This window comes from Schistocerca serialis, chromosome 4, assembly GCF_023864345.2.
Source record: "Schistocerca serialis cubense isolate TAMUIC-IGC-003099 chromosome 4, iqSchSeri2.2, whole genome shotgun sequence".
NCBI classification, from domain to species: domain Eukaryota; kingdom Metazoa; phylum Arthropoda; class Insecta; order Orthoptera; family Acrididae; genus Schistocerca; species Schistocerca serialis.
Window position 1 is genome coordinate 796171515 of NC_064641.1, and position 15542 is coordinate 796187056.

General features: G+C 41.3%; 1 long non-coding RNA gene across 1 annotated transcript in view; it reads left to right on the top strand.

Moving 5' to 3' along the window:
• LOC126473387 (uncharacterized) overlaps positions 1-12438 on the top strand; it is a 38578-nt gene extending 26140 nt beyond the window's left edge. Inside the window, exons 2-3 of the long non-coding RNA XR_007586449.1 lie at positions 11527-11648; positions 11796-12438. This is a non-coding gene — a long non-coding RNA (uncharacterized LOC126473387). The remainder of the gene's footprint in view (positions 1-11526; positions 11649-11795) is intronic.
• The last annotated feature ends 3104 nt before the right edge of the window (positions 12439-15542 follow it).

Below are 15542 nucleotides of genomic sequence, written 5' to 3' on the forward strand. Positions count from 1 at the left end.
CGATGGCGAATGACAGTTCGTCTGACTCCGGTGCCCTGTGTTCCTCGTGTGTTGCAGGCTGTGTGGCTGACTCACCGTACTGTAAACAGCAGAATGATCCAGAATTCATGTTGGGAACACACTTGAGATGGTGTTTGCTTCCGGCCAAGTAGGTGGAAACGGTCAAGAGGCAGCACAGCTATACCAAGAGAAGTACCCTCACAGACACCGACACGTTACGCAAAATTTCAAGACCTCTTCCGGCGTATGTGTGATCGTGGTTCCTTTCAGACAGACGACCGTGCAGGGAGGCGGCAAACTGCGTACGCCAGATTTGGAGGACCGAGTCCTACTGGATATTGAGGCGAACGTTAGTACAAGCTAGAGGCGAGTGGCCCGCCAACGTGGAGCAAGCCAAAGTACGCTGAGGTGTATCCTGTATGACATTATACCCCATGGGGCCACTCTGAAGCTATCTTATGACGTGGATTTGATACAGCTCTGTGCTGTGTTTTGTTGCCGTTGCACGCACATCGTCCGTTCCTGAACACATATTCATAGGACCTTTTTTCCTCCATTTCCAGTTAGGAATCCGTCCCTGCAGTTTCTCTTTTTTTTAATGTTCACCATACATATTTATGCAGATGGTGCAGTCATTGTCATCCGTACTTACATAATCAAGTTTCGTGCTTCGTTAGAATAATTTAGAATCTCGTCTTGCAGTTTCCTTCTTGATGTATTCTCTTTGTCGTGTCCATATTGTCCTTGAATTAATTCTCCTTCTCTCATGCTGGCGTCATAACACTACATAAATAACAGTTTTATTAAGACAAGTGGCCCCTTACTTAACGTTCCGTGTATTTGAATTGTGATGGTCGGCTGGTAAGCATCGAACTCCCAGCTGTGCGGCTCACAATGTCACCCTTCTTAAATATCGACAGAACGTATACATTATCTCCTACAGACACAACCTCATGTCTCGACATAGGATTTCTACAGAAAAACAAACCTGAAGAACACTTAACACCATTACAAAGACATCTGTACATGCATTTATTATTTTATCATGAAGTTCGATGTAACAAACAGAACATAAACTGATATCCCACAACTGACTATTACCCAAAACAAATATCACACTGTTCCTCACATTCCTACCCATATGCGCGAATAATTACCCCCCCCCCCCCCCCCCCCCCGCCGCTTGTATTTCAATTAATCTTTTATCTCCTTCCTTGTCTCCCATATTCTAGACTGACCATTATTTAATTTAGTACAAATGTCTGAAATGACCTAAGACTGGACCTTGCACTTCTTCACTTTTTTCGCGTACTGGGAAAGCCGAGGAACGAGTAAGTGGTGGTGATAGGCTGTAGGACCTAGGGCAAACACTGTTAAGAATTACAAAGATCTTTACTGATCTTACAAGGAAACCTCCCCATTGCACCCCCCTCAGATTTACTTATAATTTGGCACAGTGGATAGGCCTTGAAAAACTGAACACAGATCAATCGAGAAAACAGGAAGAAGTTGTGTGGAACTATGAAAAAATAAGCAAAATATACTAACTGAGTAGTCCATGGGCAACATATGCAACATCGAGGATGATGTCAGCACAGGCGCGCCGTGGTCCCGTGGTTAGCGTGAGCAGCTGCGGAACGAGAGGTCATTGGTTCAAGTCTTCCCTCGAGCGAAAAGTTTACATACTTTACTTTTGCAAAGTTATGATCTGTCCGTTCGTTCATTGACATCTCTGTTCACTGTAACAAGTTTAGTGTCTGTGTGTTGCGACCGCACCGCAAAACAGTGCTATTAGTAGACGAAAGGACGTGCCTCTCAAATGGGAACTGAAAACATTTGATCGCAAGGTCATAGGTCAACCGATTCCTCCACAGGAAAACAAGTCTGATATATTCTATACGACACTGGTGACGGCATGTGCGTCACATGACAGGAATATGTTGTCGACCCACCTAACTTGCACACTTGGCGAATGGGTAAAAAGATTCTTCTACCTTGCGCGATTTAGCTTTTCTTGTGGATGTGATAATCACTTCCAAAAAAGTGATGAAAACATAAGAGTGTGTCACATAAACTGCAACAAATGAATGCAACAGTTTCACAGTCGCACAGTCTTCTCTGTGCTCTGTCAAAACATATGTTTTTAACGTTTTCAGATTTTTCCGTGTGTAGACCGTCAAATCCTGCATATGTCCAAGCAAATCTGAACATGTCCTGGATTTTTGGAGAGCGAAGTTGATTATTTGTGAGTGCCTGAACTCTGATAATTGTCTGAAAATAAAAATTAAACTTTTCACTCGAGGGAACACTTGAACCAAGGACCTCTCGTTCCGCAGCTGCTCACGCTAACCACGTGACCACGGCGCTCCTGAGCTCACATCGTCCTTCATGTTGCCTATGTTGCCCATAGACTACTCAGTTTGTATATTTTGCTTATTTTTTCATAGTTCCACACAACTTCTTCCTCTTTTCTCGATTGATCTGTGTTCAGTTTTTCAAGGCCTATCCATTGTGCCAACTTATATCTAAATCTGAGGGGTGTGCGATGGGGAGGTTCCCTTGTTAGTACATAGCGGAGCCCAGTCGTCGCATGGTCCAATGTCGCTCTGGAATGATAAGTGATCCCTTCCCAGAAATCCAAAGTTATTTATATGCCTCCAGTGCCCATTTGTTTCGCTACATCCCAGTCAAATATTCTATAATATTAAGTTTATATACGTAAGGGTGTCGTACAAGATCATTCTCCACAATCACACTGATGAAATACGGCTTTATGTAGCTGTTAGTGAATCGATTTATTAATCTATATCAATGCTGATTGTAATATGAATGAGGGTACGCTAGAATAAATAGTAGGTCAATATTAATAAGGTACGTAATTAAAAATGATAAGATATGGTGTCAGCAGACACTTCATGACATAACGCGTCAATTAGAATATATATTTTAGTTACAGGATCATTAATATAGGACTGGTGGACCATTTACATATGTGTCAAAGCATTGTAAGAAGTGTTTAACTTGTTTGGGTGTTGCTTGAGCTCTCATCGGCTAAAATGTTATGACGTTGTTGGTGGAAAAGGTGCTTTTCGGAGCAGGATGGAGCAAGAAATGGGAGAACAGCTCACGATATCTACTGAGAAGGAGAGACTCTAGCTTTAGGAGTTTGGAGCTTACTGAATAAACCATCTGTTCTTAAAGTTAAATGTACAGTGTTGCCTGTGTTTATTACAAATTTTTCTCCATTTTTTTATTTTCATTAATTTATAATTCACAGTACTTGTCTACACTCAGTTATTCGACCTCAGGATCACCTTTCAATAAAACATTTTGCTTGTAAAGCACACGGTGTATAGCTCGTTTCTAGGATAATTACGAACCAAGCTTTATTCAGAGCCATAAATTGCACTGCCTCATTAAAAGCAGAGCAGAAACGTCGCATCCTCTACCTCGTAATTTCTGATTTTTACTTTGGCGTCAACGTCTCGTGATGCGACCGTGACCTCTACCTCGTATCACAGCCCACAGCGCTTGCTAACTCCATGCTTTCATCTCCCCCTGTTTCCTTTTCGGATGCGCTATGATCTGCCTGTTCCATGGGAAATGTTACCTGCTCCACCCCCGTATCTACCTCTTCACCGTCCTGGCTTTGCTCATGTTTGTTACTGGGTTAACATTAGTCTGGTCTCTTGTTAACCTGCTTTGCCTTCTCGTTTTCATTCAAACCATGAGCTACTCAAAGATGTTTCAAAAACCTACGACAACAAAATTACAAATAAAGACAATACCTAAAACATATATATCCCAACCGATCCAAAAGCTACAACGCTGTTACCGACGCCGATATTCACAGGATGTGGAACAGAACCCACAGAATAAGAGGAAAGCTGTAAGGAAAATACATCACTTAAGTATTTGCGCCAGCAACTGAAACTAAAATTATATTAAGGGGTTGCTGGTGTATCTCAAACATTCTACTATGAAAAGTAGCTATAACTGATTATACTCAGCTCTATGTTATCGGTTTAACGATTCAATCCTAACTGCCTCTCGAAAAGTAACAGAAATATCCGAAATTATGGCCAGGGTCGGCCAATTTATGCGAAACACCTCTCGCTGTTAAAGAGAGTGAGAAAAGATGCTAGTTATCTATCTAAATCACCCCCCCCCCCCCCTCCCCACAGACACACAATGAACTATTATAATTAAACTGCATGCAATAGAGTAAATGAACGCCAATTTTCCTGCCAGCAATGGATTAACGTGTGGGAGTAGTCATGTAGTTTTCTGAATTGTGAACAGCAATGACTAGCTATGAAACGAAGTTCAAAGTTACTATAAAGTCTTCAGTTTATTCGCACAAGTCGATTTCGTTACAAACGTTCTCAACTTATTCAGTAAAAGTAACTCCAGATGCAACAGCAGTAACAACAAACACAAAACAAGATAAAACTGAAGCGACCGATGGCTGGCAAAGTTCAGGAAGGGGAGTACATTATGGTAGGTTCAGCTCCCTAACATATTAAATTTTAACTGACTCAGGTCCGCTACTGAACAACACTGACTGCAGTCTTGACTGGAATACAAGTGAAATTCTTGTGCAACCATGCTAACCCCAGTGGTCAGTTAGAACCTAAATGTGAAATTATTGACGGTTATTAAATTCATCAACAAAAGCAAAACGAGGATAATGGAATGTAGTCGAATTAAGTCGGGTGATGCTGAGGAAATTAGATTAGGAAATGAGACACTTAAAGTAGTAAAGGAGTTTTGCTATTTGGAGAGCAAAATAACTAATGATGGTCGAAGTAGAGAGGATATAAAAATGTAGACTGGCAATGGCAAGGAAAGCGTTTCTGAAGAAGAGAAATTTCTTAATGTCGAGTATAGATTTAAGTGTCAGCAAGTCGTTTCTCAAAGTATTTGTATGGAGTATAGCCATGTATGGAAGTGGAACATGGACGATAAATAGTTTGGACATGAAGAGAATAGAAGCTTTCGAAATGTGGTGCTACAGAAGAATGCTGAAGATTAGATGGGTAGATCACATAAGTAATGAGGAGGTATTGAATAGAATTGGGGAGGAGTTTGTGGCGCAACTTGACTGGAAGAAGGGATCGGTTGGTAGGACATGTTCTGAGGCATCAAGGGATCACCAGTTTAGTATTGGAGGGCAGCGTGGAGGGTAAAAATCGTAGAGGGAGACGAAGAGATGAGTACAGTAAGCAGATTCAGAAGGATGTAGGTTGCGGTAGGTGCTGGGAGATGAAGAAGCTTGCACAGGATAGAGTAGCATGGAGAGCTGCATCAAACCAGTCTCAGGACTGAAGACCACAACAACAACATTAAAGTCACCGCAACCTGTACCACTGGTGCTACCCGTAAATCTCACCATCGTTGGAGCGTGCTCTGGCTGTGGAAGGTGCCAATGTATCGCTAAGCGCAGCCTGTGTGGGTGCCGCTGCTGCATCGTCCTCGGATGAAGTCTGACTGGCGAAGTCTCTGTCTGGAGGGCCATGACCGCAAAGTGTCGCATCTGCGAGCGGAGCGCAAAGTGTCTCTACCGAGTGTAAGACGCAAAGTGAATATGCTGCAGTCGATTTTCTCTGCCTCGTGATGACTGGGTGTTGTGTGATGTCCTTAGGTTAGTTAGGTTTAAGTAGTTCTAGGTTCTAGGGGACCGATGACCATAGATGTTAAGCCCCATAGTGCTCAGAGCCATTTTTTATGCTGCAGTCAGAGGCTGAAGTGTCCCCTCTGCAAGCGCAGCCTGAAGTCGGTCTACTCGGAGCAAAATCCGAAGTAAAGTTAAAAGTGCAGAGTGCGTCAGTTCTGAGGACGATTCCCGCATCTGAATTGCCAATCAGAAAGTAACATTTTTGTTCCACAACAGAAAAATTAAGCTCACGCAGCTGTACTTCCAGCAACGTAAGAAAAATTGGCCCTTCCCACTCGAGTGTACCGAAAATCCTATTGCATAAACTTGTGTCTGAAAATTGTATTTCACGATATTCCAACCAATCCATATCTCTTATATATGGCGCCTTCTGTGCACTGTTTCCAAGCTTGGGAACACAAAAAGAGAAAAAAAAGGAAAGGAAAGGGAAAAATATTGGGCTAGATGCCGAACAGGCGGCTGAAGCGTGTGACCATCATTCTCAGGGACTGTCCGTGTCTTTTAGAAGGCTTTCAAGATCAGTGTCCGTTACCTAACGGATATTTTGCAGAGTAGTTGCTCTCCACACAGCGTTCCATAGAGCAAATCAAATGCGACTTTACCTAACCTTGCTTGTACCTTAGGTAACTGGGCTATGCACGTCTCTGCTTGAAAAAAAGGAAAAAAGCCATATAATGTGGTAGGTTCGAGCCGCACACATCTGTTTTCACACCCAGTAGCGACATCGTTGCAAATAATAACTTGCAGCCGTGATCCTGCAGTGCAGTTTGGCTACAATTGTGAATTAATAACATAAACAGACATATTCAATAAAGCAAAATGAATAATTAATAAAAAGGATTCTGTTCTAATGTCTGTAATTGATGTAGATGACAGAGAATTATGTTGAATAATGTTTATTCAAGAAACTAAAATCCCAATAAATGGAAAGTGATCCGGCGATAACTAAGTGTATTACAGTCAGAAATAAACTTATTAAATGCAGTACAGTTACAGTGAGAAGGTTAAAAGAATTGTAGCAGAATTCTCAAACTAAATAGTCATCCAAGACTCGCGAAAAGTAAGTCAATTTCGTGACCAGAATACACGAAATACTCCAAGCTCAAAACCGTTCAGAACTCCGAATGACGTTGTACGAATTATCACACGTGAGATAACGAATGGAAACTCATTTTCTGTCTCTTCTCAGTTCCGTTATGCAATCGAAAAACGTTAACGTTGTGCACTGGAGCACATTCAGATCTCGTGTGGGTTAGAGTTCCTTAGAAAGGTAGAGTAGTGACCGTACACTATCCAGAATCAGTTACGCCTATGATCGAATAAGTCACGCTACCACAGACAGATTTGCATTCGTCCAGAACTCACGTAAAAGTGTCCGAATCGCTCCCTTGAATGCACCACTCAAAAAGTGTTCCGTCTCCAATTGTCCCCAGCAGTGTTCCACCACTGCCTGCTTCTCCACTGAATGCCGTCCTTATCAAAAATTCATCGTTGTTATGTTCTACAGACATGGTTTTGACTCAGCTTGACCACTTTCTGCACTAAACTAATACATTACAACAGCATTTAAATAAAGAAATGTTATAAATATTTGGTCACATTCACAATAAATATAAATAAAGCTTTGTTTATAAATAAATAAGCCATCATCGTTGCACCAATGTGCTCACGTCAAATGACAACAAACTGTCGTGAAATACTGTTAAAACAAATATGCCTCCTTGAGAGAAGCATCTTTTGCTTCTCTTTTCAATGACGGTGACGGCTAGCATATACTACTGATCACTTTTAAATTATTGTGCTTTGGAAAATCAGTTGTAATCAACATTTAAATAACGCAATTGCCAAAATAGTAGAAAAATGGCTCTGAGCACTATGGGACTCAACTTCTGAGGTCATTAGTCCCCTAGAACTTAGAACTAGTTAAACCTAACTAACCTAAGGACATCACACACATCCATGCCCGAGGCAGGATTCGAACCTGCGACCGTAGCGGTCTCGCGGTTCCAGACTGCAGCGCCTAGAACCGCACGGCCACTTCGGCCGGCCCAAAATAGTAGAAATTCAATAAATATCTATCGAAGTATGACAAGATATGAGATATTCATGCTGCATCCATTTGCTGTGATATTGCGGAGAATTCTATGCTCTGACAGGCATTTGCACAATGAAAAAGGTACAAATACGTCATGAAGTCAAAAATAAATTAGATACAGATGAGTGGCTTTGAGGGATGATAGTTATAGTACAATTCTGTCACCTGGGAAATATGAAGCGTTGTTAATTATAAAGTTCGTTGTGAAAATATTTAGTCACTATAAATTATTAACTTTTGTAATTTTAAAAATATTGAAAATATTATTTTTCATTAGATATGCCTCATTTATCTGAGACTGCAGATGTATTCAGATTTGTTATATTGTTTAACTGTGGTTTCTTATAGAGTTTCTAAGAGCTGTAAGCAGCCATATGCCAGACTGCCTTCAACTCCACCATTCCCGGTGAATCTTCTGCACGCTGAGTAAGCGACCGACTGCTGTCTGCCTTTCTAGCTAAGTGCTCCTCGCCTTTGTACTTGCCCGACCGGGCCAGCAATGGCCTCTGTGTCCGGCACGGCCGCAGCACTATGTGAGAGCTGGCCACACCGCTCCCAGGCCCCTGGGGCCGCTAGCGTTCAACTGCACAAGCAAAGTCATCTCCTACTAATTCTAGGCGGCTGAATAATGCGCCTGTGTACTCGTAATGTTACGCATTTCAGTTTTGTGGTGGTGGTGGTTAGTGTTTAACGTCCCGTCGACAACGAGGTCATTAGAGACGTAGCGCAAGCTCGGGTTAGGGAAGGATTGGGAAGGAAAGCAGCCGTGCCCTTTCAAAGGAACCATCCCGGCATTTGCCTGAAACGATTTAGGGAAATCACGGAAAACCTAAATCAGGATGGCTGGAGACGGGATTGAACCGTCGTCCTCCCGAATGCGAGTCCAGTGTGTTTTTCAGTTTTGTGACATATGTCATTCGAGGTCTGTACACTGCAGTGAGAGGATTATGAAACGCCAGAAGGTATCAGCCACCACCACTTACGACCAGAATAAAAAGAATACGAGGCTGTCACATTCAAAAGTAAGTACAAGGGGCATTCAGTAACTAATGCAACACGTTTTTTTTTACAATGAAATGAATACCCCTAGCTGCATACAGGCGTTGATATAAGTCAACGGGGACAGTTGAAAATGTATGCCCCAACCGGGACTCGAACCTGGAATCTCCAGCTTACATGGCAGATGCTCTATCCATTTATTTTTTATTTTTTTGATTTCAAATATCACACCATCTTAACATGAATCAGTAATGAAGGAAACTAAGACAGAATCGTACGAAGATTTGTGATTAGCTCGTTGAATGTTTGGCTTAGTCAATCTGAATGGAATAGGCAAGTTATAAGATGAACATCAAGAAAAGTGAATTAAGGGTAATGAAATGCTGTAGAATTAAATTAGGAGATGGTGAATTAATAAAATTAGGAACTGTGACACTAAAAATAGTTGATGTGTTTCCAAACTGGGCAGCAAAACAACTGATGATGCTTGAAGTAGAAAGATTCAAGTGCTACAGCACGAAAAGCATTTCTAAAAAGAGGAATTTGTTGAGATTGAGTATCAGTTTAAGTGTTTGGAAGTGTTTTCTTGAAGCATTTGTCAGGAGTGTAGCCTTGTGGGGAACTGAAATGTGTACGATAAGCAGTTCAATCAAGAAGTAACTAAAAGGTTTTGAAATGTGGTGTTATATCCATCTGAACCAGCGAGGACACAGAAGATAGTGCGACTGCAGGGACTTATCTCTGGTACGCCTCCCGTGAGACTCACATTCCCAACTTACAGGGTTATTACAAATGATTGAAGCGATTTCACAGCTCTACAATAACTTTATTATAGGAGATATTTTCACAATGCTTTGCTCTGGCGGCAGAAACCTGAAGTGCGGCTTCAGCCGAACTAAACTTTATGAGTTTTTCTACGTATCTGTAGTGTGTCGTGACCATATGTCAATGAATGGAGCTACAATGAATTTATGAAATCGCTTCATCATTTGTAATAGCTCTGTATTGTCCCGTACTATATTCTTAGTGCCCCTGCCCATTATACTAATTACTCGCGGCTTTTTGCCGATTCCCGTGAGAGTTCGGGCACTGTTTGTGCATCCGCACAGAAGAAGATGGTCAAATGGCCGGTGAGCCTTATATATATATATATATATATATATATATATATATATATATATATATATATATATATATATAAGATGGTACCTGTTTCCCGGGTTCGATTCCCGGCGGGGTCAGGGATTTTCTCTGCCTCGTGATGGCTGGGTGTTGTGTGATGTCCTTAGGTTAGTTAGGTTTAAGTAGTTCTAAGTCCTAGGGGACTGATGACCTAAGATGTTAAGTCCCATAGTGCTCAGAGCCATTTGAACCATTTTTGGTACCTGTTCTTCGGCAAAAAGCCGCGAGTAATGATAAGTATTTTTTTAAGTTTTTGTTTTTTTTGTTTTTTTGTTTTTTAGCGCAGTTGGCACTTAAAGCTGTGTGCCCGCTGGGTTTTGCCACGCCTATCCGAAGACCACAAAGAGCAACGAAGGCCCATCTGTGCTGAATTGGTTGCTCATTACGAGGTGATGACAATTTTTTGTCGAACATCATCACAGGCTATGAACCATGTGTTCAGTACTTCGAACAGGAAACAAAACGGCAATCCATGGAGTGGCGCCCCACCACCTCTACACCAAAGAAAGACTTCAAAGCCGCACCCTCAGTTGTTAAAGTCACGGAGACGGTCTTCTGGGACTCTAACGGGGTTATTCTGGTCCGATGTCATCCCTCAGTGTGCAACAAACAACTCTGAACTGCATTGTGCAATACCTCAGGAAATTGAAGAAACGACTTCAACGTGTTCTTCCTCATCCACCCTACAGTCCACATCCCACACCTTCTGACTTCCATCTGTTTGGACCAATAAAGGATGCGCTCCATAGGAAGCAGCATGTGGATGATGGGGAGGTTACTGATGCAGCAAGACGTTGGCTCTGACGTGGGTCAGTAGAGTGCTACCGTGCGAGCATACAGACCGTCCCAGTAAGGTGGCATCGAACGGCATTCATATTGTAAAATAGAGTTTTTGAGCCAAAAGAGTAGGGAATAACAAGGTGTATGGAAATCCTGAATAAAAACCAACCTGCTTTCAGAAGAAATATGTTGCATTACTTATTGAACACCCCTCACTATAGACCATCCATCACTCTCATTATTAATCATTTATTAATAGTGTGTGTGTGTTTCTACTTACCATTTCTCTTTTCCCACAAATGATCATTTATTTATTAATACTCTGTGTGTTTTTGCTTAAGGTTTATTTTCTTTTTTCCAACAGCACGACAAGTCCCTGATGTGTCACTAGCAGATATTGTGCTAGTTTCATCATTCGAGGTCTGTACGCTGTAGTGAATGGATTGTGAAGCCGCAGTAGAGATCAGCCACCATCACTGCAATGTCGTGTGACTAGGGCCTCCCGTCGCGTAGACCGTTCGCCGGGTGCAAGTCTTTCGATTTGACGCCACTTCGGCGACTTGCGCGTCGATGGGGATGAAATGATGACGATTAGGACAACACAATATCCAGTCCCTGAGTGGAGGAAATCTCCAACCCAGCCGGGAATCGAACCCGGGCCCTTAGGAATGACGTTCTGTCGCGCTGACCACTTTTTTTCCGATATGGTTCGTTGCGTTTGGTCTGGGCGGACGTCACAAGACATCCGTTCAAGTTGATCGTTGATCCCTTGACTCAGTTTTTTTTGTTACAGAGAGCACGCAGCACTCTGACCAAACACGCTGAGCTACTGTGCCGGCACCACTCAACTACCGTAGGCGGACAGCCACCGTCACTGACCAGAATAAAAAGAATAAGAAGGTTGTCACATCCAAAGTAAGTATTAGTCCGTCCATCTCTCTGATTATTAATCATTCATTAATATTATGGATGTTTATACTTATGATTTTTCTTTTTCCACAAATGAGCAAGTTTTTATTAATATTGTATGTGTTTTTACTTACGATTATTTTTTCCCAACAGCACAACTGGGCACTGAAGCGGTACGAGGAGGTATATTGAACCAGGAAGACAGGTCTGAGATTCTGTTGTCTGTACCACTACAACAGCAGCATCCCACAGTTGGCCCACCATATTTATTTGATCTACAGTTTGAGTATCTCACGCCACCACAGCAGCAGATGCCTGAATTATGGGATCAGGAAACACAGCAGATGCATGGAGTTTACTCAGCTTGCAGCCGCTGTCACGTGATTCCTAAATACTGCTCTTTGCCAATATTTAAAATGTGACTGCCAATGGATCAGAACATGTGAACGTAGCCTTGGCAGCAGATAGTGACTTTGATGTAATAATTGAAATTGAAAATGTTCAATGTGTTGGTCTTAAGTGCAGTATACATGGCATGAGCGGGACTGTTTGAGAAGCAATGCTAAAATTAACTTCTGGAGACTCGTACATTTACATTAAATATTTAAGTGTTGTGAACTATACAGTGCATTAAGCGACCGCGACAGGTTGATTTGGTGGCAACAGAACGTCAGAGCTATGTTCTATGACTTAATAACCTATCCGAGTGGGTGTACTGAATGAGTTCGAGCAGTTCATAAATTTCTAAAATCTGTAGTTGTTTTCCCCATAATTACAAAATCCATAGAAACAGAATTTACAGATGTAATACCCACGTATATTATTTGACCTATAAGGCAGAATACAATATGAGGTGAATTTAAGGCATATGGTAAACAGTTATTTGCAAAATACTGTAAAAAAGTAATAACTGTAATTTTGTGATGATTGACGGTATATATTTATACAGGGTGTTTCAGAAGTGATGGTCAATAATTCACACATGGAAAATACAGACCGAAGATAGCTAAAAAGTTCCAGTAAACATGGATCCACAAATCCATCGTTGTCAAGATACAACACATTTTCTGTTGCGGTTCTTCAGTGTTTAGGAACACATGGCATCTCTAACTAACGTTTAGTATGTGTTCGAAATGTTGTCCATGCATCTGAATGCAACATTGAACTCGTCTCTGTAAAGTGTTGCGAATCCTCTCGAAGAACAGAGCACACTGCTGCTCCCTGTTCCTCCGCTAATTATTTTCCGAAGTTTTAAAAAAATAGAAATAGTGATAAAATGGAAAAATTTTAACAGGGCATGCGGCGCACATCTACCATACATTGAATATATGCCCCTGCCGAAAAATTCGATACTTCAATATACAGCGCCAATAATCCTAACGGGATAAAGACTCAAAACAAAAAGGTTGTTGGCCTAATAAAAGCTGAATCGAGTGGATCCAGGTTGTGGAGTTTTCTGAGTCTCAGGCCCAAATGTATGCATACCTTGGCGATAGAGGTGCCATCTAAAGATGGGATAAGTGAGTGCATCATGTGGTCTCAATGGCTCTCACGATTCATGATAACAAGGATTGCCTGCCCATGGTGCTGACACTGCCCTGCATATTTTGCATTAAACAATCATGCTGTTGCAAGACCGTGTGGTACATACTGTATCGCAACTGAAAGGCGGCCTCTCGTGCCCTGATGACAAACGGTTCATCTGTGAAGAGAGGATCAGAACTTTCCTGTTTTCTCAATATTTACTTGGCTGATTGAGAGGAAGAGAGTGCGTGGGTATTTATTTGTAAAATGTGGATATTTGTATGAGAAAAGTAGTATCCACCATTTGTCATAATGTAAACAAGTCTGTGTGCTTGCCTGAGTTGACTGCACACGATGAGTGTGTGTATATATTATATATGTATGTTATGCACACATCTGAATTTATTGTGTGTGTGTGTATGTGTGGTTTTATCCTCATGCTGCTAGTTGTACCAGTCAGTATTGTTACTGTCTTGTTTGCACGTAAAATTAATAAAAGCCTCTATGTATTCAGATTGTGGTTTCAAAGAGGTATCTGTCGTGTAGAAATGCTGTTTAAGAAAAAGATAATTTTCCACGTAAAAATAATAAAAGCCTCTATGTATGCAGACTGTAGTGTCAAAAAGGTATCTGTCGTGTAGAAATACTGTTTAAGAAAAAGATAATAGCTGTAAAAAATTGAATTGTACAAAAACACATCTGTTACGTAAGAACGAAACAGAAAAGAATAATTAAAATTTTTGTAAAGATTGTTATGGGAAATGTAGTATATAGTCGTCATTGAACTACAAAATAAGTTAACTAAAATAAAACGTATTGTAAAAATCTTTGTTAGTAAACAGTAAATTACTGATGAACTAGAATTTGTTAGCAAAGAAAAGATATTGTTAATAAACCAAAAATTTAAAGGGTGTTAAGAAAATAAAATGTGTTGCAGACCTTTGTTAGCAAGAAAAAATAATCTTAATAAAAAAGGAATTAATTTGTTATCGTATTTATCCTCATTATTGTTTACAAAAAACCTATCAGCTGATCCTTTCACTACCACGTAGAGATCTCAAATGACGAAACTCACACTACTGGAATAATAATAAAAAGGGGGAGGGAGGACTTGATGTAAGTCATCCTATCGTCCTAGAGAGAGCTGGGGGAAGGGGAGGGTCGCTTTTATTTTGGATCCAGAAATGGCACAGTGGATGGGTGACCATTTTCCCGCCATTTTTATGTCACACAGTTGCCTGAGAGGTCTGGGCTGGGTATTATGTTGCATTCAGACCTTGAATGTACCACACAAATTTGCCCAGTGGCATGGGCGGTTTATCACGTTACACTATAACCTTGAATATGGAAATATGTAAAGGTTTTCTAAATTACCGCTACCAGTCAAAAACTTTGTCAACTATTGTATTACTTATTTATTTAGCGACATGTTTCGAGGGTTACATCTCATCTTCAGGCTAAATGGCATTACAAGAACAACTTTACAATAAGGTCATACTGATGTTACATAGTCTTTTCGTAAATTCTGTGGTCATCTTTGTTCTTCTGGCGTGGTGATAACGCGGTGATGTGTTGCGGTGTTTCTATTTCCGCGGCTCTCTTGACACTGTTCGCAAATTGTCACTAACATAGCAGTAACTTGGAAACAAGATCACAAACAGTTCTGTAGTGCTCCCTGCACCTGCCAAACCAGTCTGACCATGCCCGACTACTTCCAAATGCAACATCAAAATCTCTGCACAGACAATGACCTGCATGCAACTGGGACAACAAGACGAACTACTGGTAACCGCACTCCAGTGGTCAGCAGTTTGGTGACACCACATGTAATTGTCATTCGCCTTGCAACCACCCAAAAGAGTTGAGTTAATGCAGTTCGCGATAGACACACTGAGCCATGGTTGCCATGCAAGTCGCCTTGTTTAAAGTGTCAACAGTTCACCACCACCTCATCAATAAGCAATAAAGGCAGGGTCCATATCCTGTATCGACGAGGACAGCAACACTAATTAATCGATTCAGGTTCAGTCGTTAGTGTGATGTCCCCCAATCTCGACCACCACAGCCTACAATAAAACAGCTGTAGAGCTTTTCACAGCAAACAGTTCTACAATCTCTGTTTATGGCTCCAAAACATCTTAGATATGGGATTCGCAGCAACATCTACATGGAGCTTTCAAATTGCAGATGTTAGCAATCCTGTCCATGGAGCAGATTTCCTAGCACTAATATGAGCTACTCCTGGATTTATTCTGCGGCACACTAACCAAATGTAACACCAGCTGCGTAGTCTTCGGCATTATCAGTCGCGCCCTTCCTCAGAAGCGACACAATATCACTGCACCTCGTTCAAACGGCGAACGACAAAGTACTGAA